The sequence below is a fragment of the Triticum dicoccoides genome, chromosome 3A (assembly GCF_002162155.2).
Source record: "Triticum dicoccoides isolate Atlit2015 ecotype Zavitan chromosome 3A, WEW_v2.0, whole genome shotgun sequence".
NCBI lineage: Eukaryota > Viridiplantae > Streptophyta > Magnoliopsida > Poales > Poaceae > Triticum > Triticum dicoccoides.
This window is the reverse complement of record NC_041384.1, coordinates 621,916,360-621,941,331: the sequence shown is the minus strand read 5'-3', so window position 1 is coordinate 621,941,331 and position 24,972 is coordinate 621,916,360.

Here is a 24,972-nt window from a genome sequence, read left to right as displayed (position 1 = left end):
GGCTCCATCCACGGCGGCGTTGCCGGCCACTTCCTCCACGGCGTCGCTCCCTCAGTGGCGACGTCCACATCAGTAGGACCTGCTGCTGCTTTAGCTCTCGCTCGCGCTGCTGCTCTGCTCTTGCTCTCGGTCCCTTGCCTGGTCAGCTCTTGCTATTGCTCTTGCTCGCGCTGCTGCTCTCGCTCTTGCTCTTGCTTGTGATGCTGCTCCGATTTAGCTACACTTCAGTCGACTGAATCGACTTTTGGGTCAGTCGATTTTCAGGTGGTGGGGGGGCTCACCGGGGTGAAGGAAGAACCAGCCGCAGCGGGGAGGGGGGCTCACCAGAGAGATACCCCACTATCTATCTTAGGGTTCAGGATGGGGGCGGTGGTCGCCGGCGGTGGCGTGGGGATCGCCGGAGAAAAAACTCGGCATGGGGTGGCCTAGAGGGATGGCTGGGGTGGCGGTGGACCGGCGGTGGGGAGTGTTTTCGGGGCGGGCGGGGCGGCGCACCGCCGGCCGCGGGCGGCGGGGGGCTGCTGTTTGGCCGGCTCAGGGGGGTGGAGGTTAAAGATGAACCGCAGGCCCTTGATTTCATATCCAACGGCTGCAAAATCGACTGAACAGAGATGAAAAAGTCAGTCGACCGATGTGTAGCCTCACCTTGCTAGTGTGTTCAATGTCGACAACAAAATTCAGTTTCGACAGCAAAATTCAGTTTCGACAGTTAAGTTCAGTTTCGACAGTTAAGTTCAGTTTCGACAGTTAAGTTTAGAGAAGAGCGGCTGATGTATTTTACCAAGTCAAACGGGCCGGCCTTTACACAGGAATGGGCCTCTATTGGGCCGTGCCACGTGTCGACGTATCATAGGCGCCTATCTGACCCACTGACGAGCTGACACGTGTTTCGTCCGGCCAATAAGAATTTTACACGTGAAAATTTCCCATTGGTCAGGGCTGTTAACGGGTTATCGGATCCAAAACCCGACCCAATAGCTTAACGGCGTTCCGTTACGGTGGATGCCACATGTCGGTCACCCTTGACGAAAGCACTTCTGTGACGCGCGATTTATCGTCATGGAAGTGGGCACTTCCGTGATGATAATTTTGGTAATGTCATGGAACACTTCTACGACAGCACATGTATGACTATCTTGATTCTGTCATAAATTTGCCATGGATGTACATGCATGACAAAAAAACGACCTACTGTGAAAAGCACGTATCTTCACAGAAGTGTATTTTTTTGTAGTGTAGGGTGACACAGAACTAGCTCCAATTCATCAATGTAATGTAGGCATGTATTCCGAATATAGTCATACGTGCTTATGGAAAAGAACTTGCATGACATCTTTTGTCCTACCCTCCCGTGGCAGCGGGGTCCTAATGGAAACTAAGGGATATTAAGGCCTCCTTTTAATAGAGTACCGGACCAGAGCATTAACACATAGTGAATACATGAACTCCTCAAACTACGGTCATCACCGGTAAGTATCCCGATTATTGTCACCTCGGGGTTAACGGATCATAACACATAATAGGTGACTATAGACTTGCAAGATAGGATAAAGAAATCTCATATATTGATGAAAACATAATAGGTTCAGATCTGAAATCATGGCACTCGGGCCCTAGTGACAAGCATTAAGCATAGCAAAGTCATAGCAACATCAATCTCAGAACATAGTGGATACCAGGGATCAAACCCTAACAAAACTAACTCGATTACATAATAAATCTCATCCAACCCATCACTGTCCAGCAAGCCTACGATGGAATTACTCACACATGGCAGCGAGCATCATGAAATTGGTGATGGAGGAAGGTTGATGATGACGATGGCGACGGATTCCCCTCTCCGGAGCCTCGAACGGACTCCAGATTAGCCCTCCCGAGAGGTTTTAGGGCTTGGCGGCGGCTCCGTATCGTAAAACGCCATGAATCCTTCTCCTTGATTTTTTCCCTCCGAAACCAAATATATAGAGTTGGAGTTGAGGTTGGAGGAGCTCCAGGGGGCCCACGAGGTAGGGGGGAGCGCCCTAGGGGGGTAGGCGGGTCCCCCACCCTCGTGGCTAGGGTGTGGGCTCCTTGGTCTTCATCTTTTGCAAGAATTTTTTAACATTTCCAAATAGACGTTCCGTGAAGTTTCAGGTCATTCCGAGAACTTTTGTTTCTGCACATAAATAACACCATGGCAATTCTGCTAAAAACAACGTCAGTCCGGGTTAGTTCCATTCAAATCATGCAAGTTAGAGTCCAAAACAAGGGCAAAAGTGTTTGGAAAAGTAGATACGAGGGAGACATATCAACTCCCCCAAGATTAAACCTTTGCTTGTCCTCAAGCAATTCAGTTGATAAACTGAAAGTGATAAAGAAAATTTTTTACAAACTCTGTTTGCTCTTGTTGTTGTAAATATGTAAAGCCATCATTCAAGTTTTCAGCAAAGATTATGAACTAACCATATTCACAATAAAGCATAGGTCTCATGTTTACTCATATCAATGGCATAATCAACTAGCGAGCAATAATAATAAATCTCGGATGGCAACACTTTCTCAAAACAATCGTAATATGATATAACAAGAGGCTATCTCGCTAGCCCTTTCTGAGACCGCAAAACATAAATGCAGAGCACCTTTAAAGATCAAGGACTGACTAGACATTGTAATTCATGGTAAAAGAGATCCAGTCATGTCATACTCAATGTAAACTAACAGCAATGAATGCAAATGACAGCGGTGCTCTCCAACTGGTGCTTTTTAATAAGAGGATGATGACTCAACATGAAAGTAAATAGATAGGCCCTTCATAGAGGGAAGCAGGGATTTGTAGAGGTGCCAGAGCTCGGTTTTGAAATAGAGATGAATAATATTTTGAGTGGTATACTTTCATTTTCAACATAACAACCAAGAGATGGTGATATCTTCCATGCTACACACATTATAGGCGGTTCCCAAACAGAATGGTAAAGTTTATACTCCCTCTCCACCAACAAGCATCAATCCATGTCTTGCTCGAAACAACGAGTGCCTCCAACTAACAAGAGTCCCAGGGGGAGTTTTGTTTGCAATTATCTTGATTTGATTGCATAAAGCATGGGACTAGGCATCCCGGTGACCAGCCACTTTCTCGTGAGTGAGGAGCGGAGTCCACTCCTCTTGAGAATAACCCGCCTAACATGGAAGATACAGACATCCCTAGTTGATACATGAGCTATTCGAGCATACAAAACAAGATATTTATTTGAAGGTTTACAGTTTGGCACATACAAATTTACTTGGAACGGCAGGTAGATACCGTATATAGGTAGATATGGTGGACTCATATAGAACAACTTTGGGGTTTATGGGATTGGATGCACAAGCAGTATTCCCGCTTAGTACAGATGAAGGCTAGCAAAAGACTAGGAAGTGACCAGCTAGAGAGCGACAACTATCATGAACATGCATTAAAATTAATCAACACCAAATGCAAGCATGAGTAGGATATAATCCACCATGAACATAAATATCGTGAAGGCTATGTTGATTTTGTTTCAACTATATGTGTGAACATGTGCCAAGTCAAGTCACTTAAATCATTCAGAGGAGGATACCACCCTATCATACCACATCACAACCATTTTAATAGCATGTTGGCACGCAAGGTAAACCATTATAAGCTCCTAGCTAATCAAGCATGGCACAAGAAGCTATGATCTCTAGTTGTCATTGCAAACATGTTTATTCATAATAGGTTGAATCAGGAACGATGAACTAATTATATTTACAAAAACAAGAGAGGCCGAGTTCATACCAGCTTTTCTCATCTTAGTTAGTCCATCATATATCGTCTTAATTGCCTTTCACTTGCACGATCAAACGATGTGAATAATAATTATAGTGCACGTGCATTGGACTAAGCTGGAATCTGCAAGCATTCAATAAACAGGAGAAGACAAGGCAATATGGGCTCTTTTGTCACATCAACAATAATGCATATAAGAGCCACTTCAAAAATTTAATCATGGTCTTCTCCTATCGACCCCCAAAGAAAAGAAAAGAAATAAAACTATTTACACGGGAAAGCTCCCAACAAGTAAAAGAAGAACATGAGATTTTTTTAGGTTTTCTTTTTAATTACTACTACAAGCATGGAAAGTAAACTAATTAAAAACTATGACTATTTTTTTTGGTTTTTCTTAAGGTTTATTAAACACACAAGAAGAAAACATAAAAGGGAAATAAAATAGCATGGATGATACAATGAAAAAGTATGAGCACCGACATCTAGCAATGAGTGTGTGGACATGAATATAATGTCGGTGAGAAATACGTACTCCCCCAAGCTTAGGCTTTTGGCCTAAGTTGGTCTATGGCCACGGTTGGCCTGGCGGATATCCATAGTAATAGTTGGGGTCGTACTGAGATGTAGCGGCTATCGCCTCCTGAGCTGCAGCGTGGCGACGAGCGGCCTCCGCCCTCCTGTCGTACTCATCTTCCTCCTCTCTGGTAATAACATATCTTCCTTTTGCCTAATAATCAAAGAAGGCAGGAGCAGGGAGAGTAATACGGACAGCACGACGTCTGTCAAAGATTAGGCGATACTGGAGAGGTGATTCATTCCTCTCGACAAACTGGTGGTGAACCATAGACTCATAATCCAAATAACAGGAGGCAACTCAATATCATCTTCACGTATGGCTATACCAAGAAAATTAGCTATGCGGTTTGCATAAATTCCACCGAAGAAATCTCCATTAAATCTATTAAGATGCAACCTACGTGCAATAATGGCTCCCAAATTATAAGATTTATCTCCTAACACAGCACTCCTAAGAATACTGAAGTCAGGGACACACATGTGACATGCCTCATCTTTACCATTAATGCATCTACCTATGAAGAGAGCAAAATAATGTATAGCAGGAAAGTGAATGCTCCCTATGGTAGCTTGTGTTATATCTCTAGATTCCCCCACAGTTATACTAGCAAGAAAATCTCTAAATTCAGATTTGCGAGGTTCCCTGACACTACCCCATTGTGGAAGCTTGTAAGCAGTGGTAAAATCCTCTAAGTCCATAGTGTAAGAATTTTCATAAAGATCAAATAGGACAGTTGGAGAATTATGTGAAGATGAAAATTCAAACCTCCTCACAAAGGAACTAGTGAGATAGTGATACTGGCGGCACTTTTCTTCCTCGAAGCTCACAAGATCAGCGTTACGCAAATATGCGTTAAATTCTTCCTTAATTCCCGCTCGATCCATAAAGTTTTTCGAAGGCCATTCACAAGGACGCACTGGAGCGTCTCTTGGTGGCTCATCATCAGCATCACGCATTGCAAGCCTGGGCTCTTGTTTCCTTGAAGAGCCACCTTGGTACATTTTCCTAAACATATTTCTTTCTCTGAAAAATTTCTGAAATTTTTAGTAACTTCAAATAAAAGTGAACCAAACTCAATAAAATTGATAGCAACTACTCCTACAAGTGCCTAGAGCCTATATCATGCATCAAAACTACTTTTGACCATATAAATTTGACATGCAAACTCAAGAACAGGGTCACCTAAGCAGCAAAAATTTGCAATGAATAAAGCACTAGGACAAAAACTAATTGGACCAATGGAGGAGTCACATACCAAGGAACAATCTCCCCAAGCAGTTTTCTGAGAGGTGCTTTGAGCAAGGAGATCGAAAATCGTAGCAAAATGAGCTAGAACTCATGCTTGAGCTGGATATTCGTGTTTGTGGGAGGAAGAAGAAGTGTGTGGGTGCAGGAATAAGTGGAGGAGGGCCACCGTGGGCCCACGAGGCAGGGGGCGCGCCCAGGGGGTAGGGCGCGCCCTCCACCCTCGTGGCCAGGTGGATGCCCCCCCCGTGCTGCGTTCTCAGTGCCAAATATTCTCAAATATTCCATAAAAAATCGTATTTAAATTTTAGGGCATTTGGAGAACTTTTATTTTTGGGGTATTTTTATATTGCATGGATAAATCAGATAACAGACGGAAAATACTTATTTTTATTTTATTTAGTATGAATAACAGAAAGTAAAAGGAGGGTACAGAAGGTTGTGCCATCTAGTTTCATCCATCTCATGCTCATCAAAAGGAATCCACTAACAAGGTTGATCAAGTCTTGTTAATGAACTCATTCTGAATAACATGGAACCGGAGAAATTTCGAATAACACTATGTTACCTCAACGGGGATATGCACATCCCCAATAATAAGAATATCATATTTCTTTTTGACAGTAGGTAGAGGAAATTCAAAACCTCCAATAATAATCGATGGAATTTTTCCAATAGAGTTGATACTATGAACTTGAGGTTGTTTCCTCGGAAAGTGTACCGTCTGCTCATTACCATTAACATGAAAAGTGACATTGCCTTTAGTGCAATCAATAACAGCCCCTGCAGTATTCAAAAAGGGTCTTCCAAGAATAATAGGCATACTATCGTCCTCAGGAATATCAAGAATAAAAAAGTCCGTTAAAATAGTAACGTTTGCAACTACAACATGCACATCCTCACAAATATCGACAGGTATAGCAGTTGATTTATCAGCCATTTGCAAACATATTTCAGTAGGTGTCAACTTATTCAAATCAAGTCTACGATATAAAGAGAGAGGCATAACACTAACACCGGCTCCAAGATCACATAAAGCAGTTTTAACATAGTTTCTTTTAATGGAGCATGGTATAGTGGGTACTCCTGGATCTCCAAGTTTCTTTGGTATTCCACCCTTAAAAGTATAATTAGCAAGCATGGTGGAAATTTCAGCTTTCGGTATCTTTCTTTTATTAGTAACAATATCTTTCATATACTTAGCATAAGGATTCATTTTAAGCATATCAGTTATTCGCATACACAAAAAGATAGGTCTAATCATTTCAGCAAAGCGCTCAAAATCCTCATCATCCTTTTTCTTGGATGGTTTGGGAGGAAAAGGCATGGGTTTCTAAACCCATGGTTCTCTTTCCTTTTTGTGTTTCCTAGCAACAAAGTCTTTCTTATCATGACATTGATTCTTTGATTGTGGGTTATCAAGATCAACAACATGTTCAATTTCTATATCATTATCATTGCTAGGTTGAGCATCATCATGAACATTATTATTAACATTATCACTAGTTTCAGTTTCATTACCAGATTTTGTTTCAACATCAGAAATAGAAATATCATTTGGATTCTCAGGTGTTTCAGCAATAGGTTAACTAGAAGCATGCAAAGTCCTATCATTTTTCTTTTTCTTCCTTTTAGAAGGACTAGGTGCATCTATATTATTTCTCTGAGAATCTTGCTCAATTCTCTTAGGATGGCCTTCAGGATACAAAGGTTCCTGAGTCATTTTACCACCTCTAGTCATAACTCTAACAACATTATCATTTTTCTTACTATTCAATTCATTGAGCAAGTCATTTTGAGCTTTAAGTACTTCTTCTACTTGAGTGGTAACCATAGAAGCATGTTTACTAATAAGTTTAAGTTCACCTTTGACATTATCCATATAATCACCCAAGTTTTCAAGCATATTTGAATTGTATTTCAATTGTCTACCAAAATAAGCATTAAAGTCTTCTTGCTTAGCCATAAATTTATCAAACTCATCTAAGCATGGGCTAGCAAACTTAGTAAATGGGATTTCAACTTTATCATATTTATAGAGAGAATTTACCTTTACTACCTGTGTCGGGTTATCAAGACGATGTATTTCTTCAATAGGTAATGGATTAAGATCATATGTTTCTTCAAGAGGCGGTAAATTAAGACCGTGTATTTCTTCAATAGGAGGTAAATTCTTAACATCTTCAGCTTTAATACCTTTTTATTTCATGGATTTTTTTACCTCTTGCATATCTTTAGGACTGAGAAATAGAATACCCCTTTTCTCCGGAGTGGGTTTAGGAATAGGCTCAGGAAGTGTCCAATTATTTTCATTTGTCAACATATTATTCAATAGAATTCCAGCTTCATCCGGTGTTCTTTCCCTGAAAACAGAACTAGCACAACTATCCAGGTAATCTCTGGAAGCATCGGTTAGTCCATTATAAAAGATATCAAGTATTTCATTTTTCTTAAGAGGATGATCAGGCAAAGCATTAAGTAATTGGAGAAGCCTCCCCCAAGCTTGTGGGAGACTCTCTTCTTCAATTTGCACAAAATTATATATATCCCTCAAAGCAGCTTGTTTCTTATGAGCAGGGAAATATTTAGCAAAGAAGTAATAAATCATATCCTGGGGACTACACACACAACGAGGATCCAGAGAATTAAACCATATCTTAGCATCACCCTTTAATGAGAACGGAAATATTTTAAGGATATAAAAGTAACGAGTTCTCTCATCATTAGTGACAGGGTGGCTATATTATTTAATTTAGTAAGATGTGCCACAACAGTTTCAGATTCATAGCCATGAAAAGGATCAGATTCAACCAAAGTAATTATATCAGGATCAACAGAGAATTCATAATCCTTATCAGTAACACAGATAGCTGAAGTAGCAAAAGCAGGGTCAGGTTTCATTCTAGTATTAAGAGACTGATGCTTCCATTTAGCTAATAACCTCTTGAGCTCGTATCTATCTTTGCAAGCTAAAATAGCTAGAGCAGCTTCTTTTTCAAAAACATAACCCTCAGGAATAACAGGTGATTCATATTCATTAGAGGGAGAGTCTTGATACGTCTCCAATGTATCTATAATTTTTGATTGCTCCATGCTATATTATCTACTGTTTTGGACTATATTGGGCTTTCTTTTCCACTTTTATATTATTTTTGGGACTAACCTATTAACCGGAGGCCCAGCCCAGAATTGCTGTTTTTTGCCTATTTCAGTGTTTCGGAGAAACAAAATATCAAACGGAGTCCAAATGGAATAAAATCTTCGGGAACGTGATTTTCTCACCGAACGTGATCCAGGAGACTTGGACCCTGCTCCAAGGAACAAAAGAGGCATTCACGAGGGTGGGGGCGCCCCGGGGGGCGCCCCCTGCCTCGTGGGCCCCTCGGTGCTCCTCCGGCGTACTTCTTCCTCCTATATATACACACGTACCCCCAAACGATCAGAACAGGAGCCAAAAACCTAATTCCACCGCCGCAACTTTCTGTATCCACGAGATCCCATCTTGGGGCCTGTTTCGGAGCTCCGCCAGAAGAGGGCCGTCATCATAGAGGGCTTCTACATCATCATAGCCTCTCCGATGAAGTGTGAGTAGTTTACCTCAGACCTTCGGGACCATAGTTAGTAGCTAGATGGCTTCTTCTCTCTCTCTTTGAATCTCAATACAAAGTTCTCCCCCTCTCTTGTGGAGATCTATTCGATGTAATCTTCTTTTTGCGGTGTGTTTGTTGAGACTGATGAATTGTGGGTTTATGATCAAGTCTATCTATGAATAATATTTGAATCCTCTCTAAATTATTTTTATGTATGATTGGTTATCTTTGCAAGTCTCTTCGAATTATCCGTTTGGTTTGGCCAACTAGATTGGTAGTTCTTGCCATGGGAGAAGTGCTTAGCTTTGGGTTCGATCTTGCGGTGTCCTTACCCAGTGACAGAAGGGGCATCAAGGCACGTATTGTATCGTTGCCATCGAGGATAACAAGATGGGGTTTATTTCATATTGCATGAATTTATCTCTCTACATCATGTCATCTTGCTTAAGGTGTTACTCTGTTTTTAACTTAATACTCTAGATGCATGCTGGATAGCGGTTGATGAGTGGAGTAATAGTAGTAGATGCAGAATCGTTTCGATCTACTTATCACGGACGTGATGCCTATATACATGATCATGCCTAGATATTCTCATAACTATGCTCAGCTCTGTCAATTGCTCAACAGTAATTTGTTCACCCACCGTAGAATACTTATGCTCTTGAGAGAAGCCACTAGTGAAATTTATGGCCCCCGGGTCTATTCTTATCATATCAATCTCCATCACTTTAATCTTGCTTTGCTTTTTACTTTGCCTTTACTTTTTACTTTGTATCTTCATACCAAAAATATTATATCTACCAGATCTCACTCTCGTAAGTGACCGTGAAGGGATTGACAACCCCTAATCGCGTTGGTTGCAAGTAGCTATCGCTTTGTGCAGGTACGAGGGACTTGAGCGTGGCCTCCTACTGGATTGATACTTTGGTTCTCAAAAACTGAGGGAAATACTTACGCTACTCTGCTGCATCATCCCTTCCTCTTTGGGGAAAACTAACGCAAGCTCAAGACGTAGCAAGAAGGATTTCTAGCGTCGTTGTCGGGGAGTCTACGCAAAAAGTCAACATACCAAGTACCCATCACAATCCCTATCTCTCGCATTACATTATTTTCCATTTGCCTCTCATTTTCCTCTCCCCCCAATTCACCCTTGCCGTTTTATTCGCCCTCTCTCTCTCTATCCTCCCTCTCTATTTGCCTCTTCTGCCCATTTGCTTTTTGTTTGCTTGTGTGCTAGTTTGCTTGTTTGTCGCGATGGCTCAAGATACTACCAAATTGTGTGACTGCACCAATACCAATAATAATGATTTCCTTAGCACTCCGATTGCTCCTCTTACTGATGCTGAATCTTGTGAAAATAATGCTTCTTTGTTGAATCTTGTTATGAAAGATCAATTCGCCAACCTTCCTAGTGAAGATGCCGCTACTCATCTGAATAGCTTCGTTGATTTATGTTATATGCAAAAGAAAAAAGATGTCAATAATGATGTCGTTAAATTGAAGCTATTTCCTTTTTCGCTTAGAGATCGTGCTAAAGCTTGGTTTTCGTCTTTGCCTAAAAATAGTATTGATTCATGGAACAAGTGCAAAGATGCTTTTATCTCTAAGTATTTTCCTCCCGCTAAGATCATCTCTATTAGAAACGATATTATGAACTTTAAACAACTTGATCATGAACATGTTGCACAAGCTTGGGAGAGAATGAAATTAATGATACGTAATTGCCCTACTCATGGTTTGAATTTGTGGATGATTATACAAAAATTTTATGCCGGATTGAATTTTGCTTCTAGAAATCTTTTAGATTCGGCCGCGGGAGGCACTTTTATGGAAATAACTTTAGGAGATGCTACTAAACTCCTAGATAGTATTATGGTTAATTATTCTCAATGGCATACTGAAAGATCTTCTAATAAAAAAGTGCATGTGATAGAAGAAATCAATGTGTTGAGTGGAAAGATGGATGAACTTATGAAATTATTTGCTACTAAGAGTGTTTCTTATGATCCTAATGATATGCCTTTGTCTACTTTGATTGAGAATAACAATGAATCTATGGATGTGAATTTTGTTGGTAGGAATAATTTTGGTAACAACGCTTATAGAGGGAATTTTAATCCTAGGCCATATCCTAGTAATCATTCTAATAATTATGGGAATTCCTACAACAACTCTTATGGAAATTATAATAAGATGCCCTCTGAATTTGAGAATAGTGTTAAAGAATTTATGTATTCACAAAAGAATTTTAATGCTTTGATTGAGGAGAAATTGCTTAAAGTTGATGATTTGGCTAGGAACGTTGATAGAATTTCTCTTGAGATTGATTCTTTAAAGCTTAGATCTATTCCTCCTAAGCATGATATCAATGAGTCTCTCAAAGCCATGAGAATTTCCATTGATGAGTGCAAGGAAAGAACCGCTAGGATGCGTGCTTCCAAAGATGCCTTTATTAAAGCGTGTTCCTCCAATTCCTATGAAAATCAAGATGAAGATCTAAATGTTATTGATGTGTCCCCTATTAAATCTTTGTTTTGCAATATGAATCTTGATGAAACTAAATATGATCTTCCTTTTCCTAGAAGGCATTCTAAAAATTCAGAGTATTTAGATCTTAATGATGAAATTGATGAAAGTGGGATTGAAAGAAATAAAAATCTAGATGTTGCTAAACCCACTATATTGGATTTCAAGGAATTTAATTATGAAAGTTGCTCTTTAATTGATTGTATTTCCTTGTTGCAATCCGTGATAAATTCTCCACATGCTTATAGTCAAAATAAAGCCTTCACCGAACATATTGTTGATGCCTTGATGCAATCTTATAAAGAAAAACTTGAGTTGAAAGTTTCTATCCCTAGAAAACTCTATGATGAGTGGGAACCAACTATTAAAATTAAAATTAAAGATCATGAGTTTTATGCTTTGTGTGATTTGGGTGCCAGTGTCTCTACTATTCCCAAGACTTTGTGTGATTTACTAGATTTCCGCGATTTTGATGATTGCTCTCTAAACTTGCATCTTGCGGATTCCACTATTAAGAAACCTATGGGAAGGATTAATGATGTTCTTATTGTTGCAAATAGGAATTATGTGCCCGTATATTTCATTGTTCTTGATATAGATTGCAATCCTTCTTGCCCTATTATTCTTGGTAGACCTTTCCTTAGAATGGTTGGTGCGATTATTGATATGAAGGAAGGGAATTAGATTTCAATTTCCATTAAAAAAGGGCATGGAACACTTTCCAAGAAATAAAATAAAATTACCATATGAAACTATCATGAGATCCACTTATGGATTGCCTACCAAAGATGGCAATACCTAGATCTATCCTCGCTTTTATGCCTAGCTAGAGGCGTTAAAAGATAGTGCTTGTTGGGAAACAACCCAATTTTATTTTTATTCCTTGCTTTTTGCTCCTGCTTAGTAATAAATAAATTATTTAGCCTCTGTTTTGGTTGTGTTTTTTGTGTTTAATTAGTGTTTGTGCCAAGTAGAACCGTTGGGAAGACTTGGGGAAAGTCTTGTTGAACTTGCTGTAAAAAATAGAAACTTTAGCGCTCACGAGAACTGCTGTCATTTTTATTTGAAGAGTGATATTTAGTTAATTATTTTTTCAGATGATTAATAGATAAATTCCGCACGACCAGAAATTTATTTTAGAATTTTTGGGGTTCCAGATCTTGCGCTAGCTACAGATTACTACAGACTGTTCTGTTTTTGACAGATTCTGTTTTTCGTGTGTTGTTTGCTTATTTTGATGAATCTATGGCTAGTAAAATAGTTTATAATCCATATATAAGTTGGAATAAAGTAGGTTTAGCACCAATATAAATAAAGAATGAGTTAATTACAGTACCTTGAAGTGGTCTTTTGTTTTCTTTCGCTAACGGAGCTCACGAGTTTTCTATTTTGAGTTTTGTGTTGTGAAGTTTTCAAGTTTTGGGTGAGTTCTTTTGATGGATTATGGAACAAGGAGTGGCAAGAGCCTAAGCTTGGGGATGCCCATGGCACCCCCAAGATAATCCAAGTACACCAAGAAGTCAAAGCTTGGGGATGCCCCGGAAGGCATCCCCTCTTTCGTCCACTTCCATCGGTAATTTACTTGGAGCTATATTTTTATTCACCAACATGATATGTGTTTTGCTTGGAGCGTCTTGTATTATTTGTGTCTTAGTATACCACAATCATACTTTCTGTACACACCTTTTGAGAGAGCCATACATGAATTAAAATTTTATAGAATACTCTATGTGTTTCACTTATATCTTTTGAGCTAAGTAGTTTTGCTCTATGTGCTTCACTTATATCTTTTGAGCATTATAATTTTGCTCTATGTGCTTCACTTAGATCTTTTAGAGCACGGTGGTGGATTTGTTTTAAAGAAACTATTGATCTCTCATGCTTCACTTAAATTATTTTGAGAGTCTCTTAATAGCATGGTAATTTGCTTAATAATAATATGCTTGGTATTCAAGATTTGTGAATCTTTCTTTTGAGTGTGTTGAATACTAAGAAAAGATTGAAGCTTGATAATTGTTTTGAGATATGGAGGTGATAATATTAAAGTCATGCTAGTTGAGTAGTTGTGAATTTAAATAATACTTGTGTTAAAGTCTGTGATTCCTGTAGCATGCACGTATGGTGAACCGTTATGTGATGAAGTCGGAGCATGATTTATTTATTGATTGTCTTCCTTATGAGTGGCGGTCGGGGACGAGTGATGGTCTTTTCCTACCAATCTATCCCCCTAGGAGCATGCGCGTAATACTTTGCTTTGATAACTTCTAAATTTTTGCAATAAGTATATGAGTTCTTTATCACTAATGTTGAGTCCATGGATTATACGCACTTTCACCCTTCCACCTTTGCTAGCCTCTCTAATACCGTGCACTCTTCGCCGGTATCATACACCTACCATATACCTTCCTCAAAACAGCCACCATACCTACCTATCATGGCATTTCCATAGCCATTCCGAGATATATTGCCATGCAACTTTCCACCATCTAGTTTATCATGACACACTCCATCATTGTCATATTGCATATCCCGGTACACCGCCAGATGCATTCACATAGAGACATATTTTGTTCTAAGTATCGAGTTGTAATTGTTGAGTTGTAAGAAAAATAGAAGTGTGATGATCATCATTATTAGAGCATTGTCCCAGTGAGGAAAGGATGATGGAGACTATGATTCCCCCATAAGTTGGGATGAGACTCCGGACGAATATATATATATAATATAAAAAATGAGAGAAAAGGAGAGAAGGGACGATGTTACTATCCTCTTACCACACTTGTGCTTCAAAGTAGCACCATGATCTTCATAGTAGAGAGTCTCTCATGTTATCACTTTCATATACTAGTGGGAATTTTACATTATAGAACTTGGCTTGTATATTCCAATGATGGGCTTCCTCAAATTGCCCTAGGTCTTCATGAGCAAGCAAGTTGGATGCACACCCACTTAGTTTATTTTTGAGTTTTCATATACTTATAGCTCTAGTGCATCCGTTGCAATGCAATCCCTACTCACTCACATTGATATCTATTGATGGGCATCTCCATAGCCCGTTGATACGCCTAGTTGATGTGAGACTATCTTCTCCTTTTTGTCTTCTCCACAACCACCATTCTATTCCACCTATAGTGCTATATCCATGGCTCACGCTCATGTATTGCGTGAAGATTGAAAAAGTTTTGAAAAAGTTAGAGTATGAAACAATTGCTTGGCTTGTCATCGGGGTTATGCATGATTTAAATATTTTGTGTGGTGAAGATAGAGCATAGCCAAACTATATAATTTTGTAGGGATAACTTTCTTTCGCCATGTTATTTTGAGAAGACATAGCTGCTTTGTTAGTATGCTTGAAGTATTATTATTTTTATGTCAATATAAACTTTTGTCTTGAATCTTTCTAATCTGAATATTCATACCATAATTAAGAAGATTTGCATTGAAATTATGCCAAGTAGCACTCCGCATCAAAAATTCTCTTTTTACCATTTACCTACTCGAGGACGAGCAGGAATTAAGCTTGGGGATGCCTGATACGTCTCCAACGTGTCTATAATTTTTGATTGATCCATGCTATATTATCTACTGTTTTGGACTATATTGGGATTTATTTTCCACTTTTATATTATTTTTGGGACTAACCTATTAACCGAAGCCCCAGCCCAGACTTGCTATTTTTTTGCCTATTTCAGTGTTTCGGAGAAACAGAATATCAAACGGAGTCCAAACGGAATAAAATCTTCGGGAACGTGATTTTCTCACCGAACGTGATCCAGGAGACTTGGACCCTGCTCCAAGGAACAAAAGAGGCGGTCACGAGGGTGGGGGGGCGCCCCCTTCCTCGTGGGCCCCTCGGTGCTCCTCCGGCGTACTTCTTCCTCATATATATACACACATACCCCCAAATGATCAGAACAGGAGCCAAAAACCTAATTCCACCGCCGCAACTTTCTTTATCCACGAGATCCCATCTTGGGGCCTGTTCCGGAGCTCCACCGGAAGAGGGCCGTCATCACGGAGGGCTTCTACATCATCATAGCCTCTCCAATGAAGTGTGAGTAGTTTACCTCAGACCTTCGGGTCCATAGTTAGTAGCTAGATGGCTTCTTCTCTCTCGGTGAATCTCAATACAAAGTTCTCCCCCTCTCTTGTGGAGATCTATTCGATGTAATCTTCTTTTTGCGGTGTGTTTGTTGAGATCGATGAATTGTGGGTTTATGATCAAGTCTATCTATGAATAATATTTGAATCTTCTCTGAATTCTTTTATGTATGATTGGTTATCTTTGCAAGTCTCTTCGAATTATCCGTTTGGTTTGGCCAACTAGATTGGTAGTTCTTGCCATGGGAGAAGTGCTTAGCTTTGGGTTCGATCTTGCGGTGTCCTTACCCAGTGAAAGAAGGGGAAGCAAGGCACGTATTGTATCGTTGCCATCGAGGATAACAAGATGGGGTTTATTTAATATTGCATGAATTTATCTCTCTACGTCATGTCATCTTGCTTAAGACGTTACTCTGTTTTTAACTTAATACTCTAGATGCATGCTGGATAGCGGTCGATGAGTGGAGTAATAGTAGTAGATGCAGAATCGTTTCGATCTACTTGTCACGGACGTGATGCCTATATAGATGATCATGCCTAGATATTCTCATAACTACGCTCAATTTTGTCAATTGCTCAACAGTAATTTGTTCACCCACCGTAGAATACTTATGCTCTTGAGAGAAGCCACTAGTGAAATCTATGGCCCCCGGGTCTATTCTTATCATATCAATCTCCATCACTTTAATCTTTCTTTGATTTTTACTTTGCCTTTACTTTTTACTTTGCATCTTCTTACCAAAAATACCAAAAATATTATATCTATCAGATCTCACTCTCATAAGTGACCCTGAAGGGATTGACAACCCCTAATCGCGTTAGTTGCGAGTAGCTATCGCTTTGTGCAGGTACGAGGGACTTGAGCGTGGCCTCCTACTGGATTGATACCTTGGTTCTCAAAAACCGAGGGAAATACTTACGCTACTCTACTGCATCATCCCTTCCTCTTCGGGGAAAACCAACGCAAGCTCAAGACGTAGCAAGTCTTCATCATCACTTTCATCAATATTATCAGATTCAATATTTTCATTCTCTCTAACCCTAGCAAGTTGTTCATCCAGAAATTCACCAAGTGGCACAGTAGTGTCAAGCATAGAAGTAGTTTCATCATAAGTATCATGCATAGCAGAAGTGGCATCATCAATAACATGCGACATATTAGAATGAATAGCAGAAGCAGGTTTAGGTGTCGCAAGCTTACTCAAAACAGAAGGTGAATCAAGTGCAAAGCTAGATGGCAGTTCCTTAACTCCCCTCGTAGTTGAGGGATAAATCTTGGTTTTTGGATCTCTCAAGTTCTTCATAATGATAAGCAGATATAAATCCCAAGTGACTTAAAGAATAGAGCTATGCTCCCCGGCAACGGCGCCAGAAAATAGTCTTGATAACCCACAAGTGTAGGGGATCGCAACAATTTTCGAGGGTAGAGTATTCAAACCAAATTTATTGATTTGACTCAAGGGGAGCCAAAGAATATTCTCAAGTATTAGCAGCTGAGTTGTCAATTCAACCACACCTGGAAACTTAATATCTGCAGCAAAATATTTAGTAGCAAAGTAATATGATAGTAGTGGTAACGGTAAGAAAAGGTAATGGTAGCAAAAGTAATGTTTTTGGTATTTTGTAGTGATGATAACAATAGCAACGGAAAATTAAATAAGCGAAGAACGATATACGGAAAGCTCGTAGGCAATGGATCGGTGATAGAGAATTATGCCGGATGCGGTTCATCATGTAACAGTCATAACCTAGGGTGACACAGAACTAGCTCCAATTCATCAATGTAATATAGGCATGCATTCCGAATATAGTCATACATGCTTATGGAAAAGAACTTGCATGATATCTTTTGTCCTACCCTCCCGTGGCAGCGGGGTCCTAATGGAAACTAAGGGATATTAAGGCCTCCTTTTAATAGAGTACCGGACCAAAGCATTAACACATAGTGAATACATGAACTCCTCGAACTACGGTCATCACCGGTAAGTATCCCGATTATTGTCACTTCGGGGATAACGGATCATAACACATAATAGGTGACTATAGACTTGCAAGATAGGATCAAGAACTCTCATATATTGATGAAAACATAATAGGTTCAGATCTGAAATCATGGCACTCGGGCCCTAGTGACAAGCATTAAGCATAGCAAAGTCATAGCAACATCAATCTCAGAACATAGTGGATACTAGGGATCAAACCCTAACAAAACAACTCGATTACATAATAAATCTCATCCAACCCATCACCGTCCAGCAAGCCTATGATGGAGTTACTCACGCATGGCGGTGAGCATCATGAAATTGGTGATGGAGGAAGGTTGATGATGACGATGGAGACGGATTCCCCTCTCCGGAGCCCCGAACGGACTCCAGATCAGCCCTCCCGAGAGGTTTTAGGGCTTGGTGATGACCCACAAGTATAAGGGATCTATCGTAGTCCTTTCGATAAGTAAGAGTGTCGAACCCAACGAGGAGCAGAAGGAAATGATAAGCGGTTTCCAGCAAGGTATTCTCTGCAAGTACTGAAATAAGTGGTAATAGATAGTTTTGTGATAGGATAATTTGTAACGAGCAACAAGTAACAAAAGTAAATAAAGTGCAACAAGGTGGCCCAATACTTTTTGTAGCAAAGGACAAGCCTGGACAAACTCTTATATAGAGAAAAACGCTCCCGAGGACACATGGGAATATCATCAAGCTAGTTTTCATCACGCTCATATGATTCGCGTTCGGTACTTTGATAATTTGGTATGTGGGTGGACCGGTGCTTGGGTATTGTCCTTACTTGGACAAGCATCCCACTTATGATTAACCTCTATTGCAAGCATCCGCAACTACAACAGAAGTATTAAGGTAAACCTAATCATAGCATGAAACATATGGATCCAAATCAGCCCCTTACGAAGCAACGCATAAAGTAGGGTTTAAGCTTCTGTCACTCTAGCAACCCATCATCTACTTATTACTTCCCAATGCCTTCCTATAGGCCCAAATCATGGTGAAGTGTTATGTAGTCAACGTTCAGATAACACCACTAGAGGAGAGACAACATACATCTCATCAAAATATCGAACGAATACCAAATTCACATGACTACTAATAGCAAGACTTCTCCCATGTCCTCAGGAACAAACGTAACTACTCACAAAGCATATTCATGTTCATAATCAGAGGGGTATTAATATGCATATAGGATCTGAACATATGATCTTCCACCAAATAAACCAACTAGCATCGACTACAAGGAGTAATTAACACTACTAGCAACCTACTAGCACCAATCCCGGACTTGGAGACAAGAATTGGATACAAGAGATGAACTAGGGTTTTGAGAGGAGATGGTGCTGATGAAGATGTTGATGGAGATTTCCCTCTCCCGATGAGAGTAGCGTTGGTGATGACGATGGCGATGATTTCCCCCTCCCGGAGGGAAGTTTCCCCAGGAGAACAGCTCTGCCGGAGCCCTAGATTGGTTCCGCCAAGGTTCCGCCTCGTGGCGGCAGAGTTTCGTCCGAGAAGATGGCTTATGATTTTTTCCTCGTCGAAAGACTTCATATAGCAGAAGATGGACATCGGAGGGCCACCAGGGGGCCCATGAGGTAGGGGGCGCGCCCAGGGGGGTAGGGCGCACCCCCACCCTCGTGGGCAGGGTGTGGCCCCCCTGGTGAACTTCTTGCGCTCAGTATTTTTTATATATTCTGAAAACGTCTTCCGTGAAGTTTCAGGACTTTTGGAGCTGTGCAGAATAGGTCTCTAATATTTGCTCCTTTTCCAGCCCCAGAATCCCAGCTGACGGCATTCTCCCTCTTTATGTAAACCTTGTAAAATAAGAGAGAATAGGCATAAGTATTGTGACATAATGTGTAATAACAGCCCATAATGCAATAAATATCGATATAAAAGCATGATGCAAAATGGACGTATCAACTCCCCCAAGCTTAGACCTCGCTTGTCCTCAAGCGAAAGCCGAAATCGAAAAATATGTCCACATGTTTAGAGATAGAGGTGTCGATAAAAATAAAATACGGACATGAGGGCATCATGATCATTCTTAGAACAACAACTTATATAATTCTTTTCATATGATTTCTTATGCTAGAGTAATAATTCAATCACAATTTCAAGTATGAATCGTAAACTTCAAACTAACAAACTATAATCTCAGTCATTGGAGCAATTGCAATTTATCATAACATAAGAAAGAGTCAATGTATAAGAGCTTTTCAGCAAGTCCACATACTCAACTATCATATAGTCTTTCACAATTGCTGACACTCACGCAATACTTATGGGTATGGAGTTTTAATCGGACACAGAGAAAGATATGGGCTTATAGTTTTGCCTCCCAATGTTTTAGCTCAAGGGTAATGTCAACAATAATAGTTCATGAAAACTCAAATCCAATTAGCCATATATACTAGGATCTTTCCAACATACTATGCTTGCCAAAGGATAAAATGTAAAAAGGAAGGGTGAAGATCACCATGACTCTTTGCTACCTCTTGAGCACTGCGTTGGTTCTCCCCGAAGAGGAAGGGATGATGCAGCAAAGTAGCATAAGTATTTCCCTCTGTTTTTGAGAACCAAGGTATCAATCCAGTAGGAGGCTACGCGTGAGTCCCTCGTACCTGCACAAAACAAATAAATCCTCGCAACCAACACAAATAGGGGTTGTCAATCCCTATAAGGCCACTTATGAGAGTGAGATCTGATAGAAATGATAAGATAATATTTTTGGTATTTTTATGATAAAGATGCAAAGTAAAATAAAGGCAAAGTAAATAGCAAAGGAAATAACTAAGTAATAGGAGATTAATATGATGAAGATAGACCCGGGGGCCATAGGTTTCACTAGTGGCTTCTCTCGAGAGCATACGTATTCTACGGTGGGTGAACAAATTACTGTTGAGCAAATGACATAATTGAGCATAGTTATGAGAATATCTAGGTATGATCATGTATATAGGCATCACGTCCGAGACAAGTAGACCGACTCCTGCCTGCATCTACTACTATTACTCCACTCATCGACCACTATCCAGCATGCATCTAGAGTATTAAGTTAAAACAGAGTAACGCCTTAAGCAAGATGACATGATGCAGAGGGATAGACTCATGCAATATGCAGAAAACCCCATCTTGTTATCCTCGATGGCAACAATACAATACGTGCCTTGCTGCCCCTACTGTCACTTGGAAAGGACACCACAAGATTGAACCCAAAGCTAAGAACTTCTCCCATTGCAAGAAAGATCAATCTAGTAGGCCAAACCAAACTGATAATTCGAAGAGAATTGCAAAGATAACCAATCATACATAAAATAATTCAGAGAAGATTCAAATATTATTCATAGATAGACTTGATCATAAACCCACAATTCATCGGTCTCAACAAACACACCGCAAAAAGAAGATTACATCGAATAGTTCTCCACAAGAGAGGGGGAGAACATTGTATTGAGATCCAAAAAGAGAGAAGAAGCCATCTAGCTACTAACTATGGACCCGTAGGTCTAAGGTAAACTACTCACACTTCATCGGAAGGGCTATGGTGTTGATGTAGAAGCCCTCCATGATCGATGCCCCCTCCGGCGGAGCTCCGGAACAGGCCCCAAGATGGGATCTCATGGATACAGAAAGTTGCGGTGGTGGAATTAGGGTTTTGGCTCCGTATCTGATCGTTTGGGGGTATGTAGGTATATATAGGAGGAAGGAGTACATCGGTGGAGCAACAAGGGGCCCATGAGGGTGGAGGGCGCGCCTGGGGTAGGCAGGCGCGCCCCCTACCTCGTGGCCTCCTCTTTTCTTTCTTGACGTAGGGTCCAAGTCTCCCGGGTCTTGTTCGTTGAGAAAATCACGTTGCCGAAGGTTTCATTCCGTTTGGACTCCGTTTGATATTCCTTTTCTTCAAAACCCTAAAATAGGCAAAAAAACAGCAATTCTGGGCTGGGCCTCCGGTTAATAGGTTAGTCCCAAAAATAATATAAAAGTGGATAATAAAGCCCAATAATGTCCAAAACAGTAGATAATATAGCATGGAGCAATCAAAAATTATAGAACGTTGGAGACGTATCAAGCATCCCCAAGCTTAATTCCTGCTCGTCCTCGAGTAGGTAAATGATAAAAACAGAATTTTTGATGCGGAGTGCTACTTGGCATAATTTTAATGTAATTCTTCTTAATTGTGGTATGAATATTCAGATCCAAAATATTCAAGACAAGAGTTCATATTGACATAAAAATAATAATACTTCAAGCATACTAACAAAGCAATCATGTCTTCTCAAAATAACATGGCTAAAGAAAGTTATCCCTACAAAACCATATAGTCTCGCTATGCTCTATCTTCACCACACAAAATATTTAAATCATGCACAACCCCGATGACAAGCCAAGCAATTGTTTCATACTTTTGACATTCTCAAAAAAAATTCAATCTTCATGCAATACATGAGCATGAGCCATGGATATAGCACTATAGGTGGAATAGAGTGGTGGTTGTGGAGAAGACAAAAAGGGAGAAGATAGTCTCACATCAACTAGGCATATAAACGGGCTATGGAGATGCCCATCAATAGATATCAATGTGAGTGAGTAGGGATTGCCATGCAACGGATGCACTAGAGCTATAAGTATATGAAAGCTCAAAAAGAAACTAAGTGGGTGTGCATCCAACTTGCTTGCTCATGAAGACCTAGGGCATTTTGAGGAAGCCCATCATTGGAATATACAAGCCAAGTTCTATAATGAAAGATTCCCACTAGTATATGAAAGTGATAACATGAGAGACTCTCTACTATGAAGATCATGGTGCTACTTTAAAGCAAAAGTGTGGTAAAAGGATAGTAACATTGTCCCTTCTCTCTTTTTCTCTCATTTTTTATTATTTTTATTTTTATTTTTTTATTTGGGCATTTTCTCTTTTTTATGGCCTTTTTTCTTTCTCTTTTTTTATTTTTCGTCCGGAGTCTCATCCCGACTTGTGGGGGAATCATAGTCTCCATCATCCTTTCCTCACTGGGACAATGCTCTAATAATGATGATCATCACACTTTTATTTTTCTTACAACTCGATACTTAGAACAAAGTATGACTCTATATGAATGCCTCCGGCGGTGTACCGGGATATGCAATGATGCATGAGTGTGTCATAATAAACAGAACGGTGGAAAGTTGCATGGCAATATATTTCGGAATGGCTATGGAAATGCCATAATAGGTAGGTATGGTGGCTGTTTTGAGGAAGGTATATGGCGGGTGTATGATAGCGGCGAAAGGTGCGCGGTATTAGAGAGGCTAGCAAAGCTTGAAGGGTGAGAGTGCGTATAATCCATGGACTCAACATTAGTCATAAAGAACTCATATACTTATTGCAAAAATCTGCAAGTTATCAAAGCAAAGTATTACGCGCATGCTCCTAGGGGGATAGATTGGTAGGGAAAGACCATCGCTCGTCCCCGACCGCCACTCATAAGGAAGACAATCAATAAATAAATCATGCTCCGACTTCATCACATAACGGTTCACCATACGTGCATGCTACGGGAATCACAAGCTTCAACACAAGTATTTCTCAAATTCACAACTACTCAACTAGCATGACTTTAATATCACCATCTCCATATCTCAAAACAATTATCAAGTATCAAACTTATCATAGTATTCAACACACTCATAAGAGAATTTTTTTATTCTTGAATACCTAGCATATTAGGATTTTAAGCAAATTACCATGCTATTAGGACTCTCAAATCTAAGTGAAGCATGAGAGATCAATAGTTTCTATAAAACAAATCCACCACCGTTCTCTAAAAGATATAAGTGAAGTACTAGAGCAAAATTATATAACTCAAAAGATATTAGCGAAGCACATAGAGTATTCTAACAAATTCCAAATCATGTATGGCTCTCTCAAAAGGTGTGTACATCAAGAATGATTGTGGTAAACTAAAAAGCAAAGACTCAAATAATACAAGACGCTCCAAGCAAAACACATATCATGTGGCGAATAAAAATATAGCTCCAAGTAAAGTTACCGATAGAAGTAGACGAAAGAGGGGATGCCTTCCAGGGCATCCCCAAGCTTTGGCTTTTAGGTGTCCTTAGGTTATCTTGGGGGTGCCATGGGTATCCCCAAGCTTAGGCTCTTGCCACTCCTTATTACATAATCCATCAAATCTTTAGACAAAACTTGAAAACTTGACAACACAAAACTTAAAGTAGAAAATCTCGTGAGCTCCGTTAGCGAAAGAGAATAAAAACCACTTCAAGGTACTGTAATGAACTCATTCTTTATTTATATTGGTGTTATACCTACTATATTCCAACTTCTCTATGGTTTATAAACTATTTTACTAGCCATATATTCATCAAAATAAGCAAACAACACACGAAAAACAGAATCTGTCAAAAACAAAACAGTCTGTAGTAATCTGTAGCTAGCGCAAGATATGAAACCCCAAAAATTCTAAAATAAATTGCTGGACGTGAGGAATTTATCTATTAATCATCTTAAAAAATAATTAACTAAGCACTTTCCAAATAAAAATGACAGCAGTTCTCGTGAGCGCTAAAGTTTCTGTTTTTTACAGCAAGTGTAACAAGACTTTCCCCAAGTCTTCCCAATGGTTCTACTTGGCACAAACACTAATTAAACACAAAAAATACAACCAAAACAGAAGCTAGATAAATTATTTATTACTAAACAGGAGCAAAAAGCAAGGAATAAAAATAAAATTGGGTTGCCTCCCAACAAGCGCTATCGTTTAACGCCCCTAGCTAGGCATAACAAGCTAGAATAGATCTAGGTATTGCCATCTTTGGTAGGCAATCCATAAGTGGCTCTCATAATAGATTAAAAAGGTAATTTAATTTTCTTTCTAGGAAAGTGTTCCATGCCTTTCCTTAATGGAAACTGTAATATAATATTTCCTTCCTTCATATCAATAATTGCACCAATTGTTCTAAGGAAAGGTCTACCAAGAATAATAGGATATGAAGGATTAAAATCTATGTCAAGAACAATAAAATCTACGGGCACATAATTCCTATTTGCAACAATAAGAACATCATTAATTCTTCCCATAGGTTTCTTAATAGTGGAATCCGCAAGGTGCAAGTTTAGAGAGCAATCATCAAAATCATGGAAACCTAACAAATCAC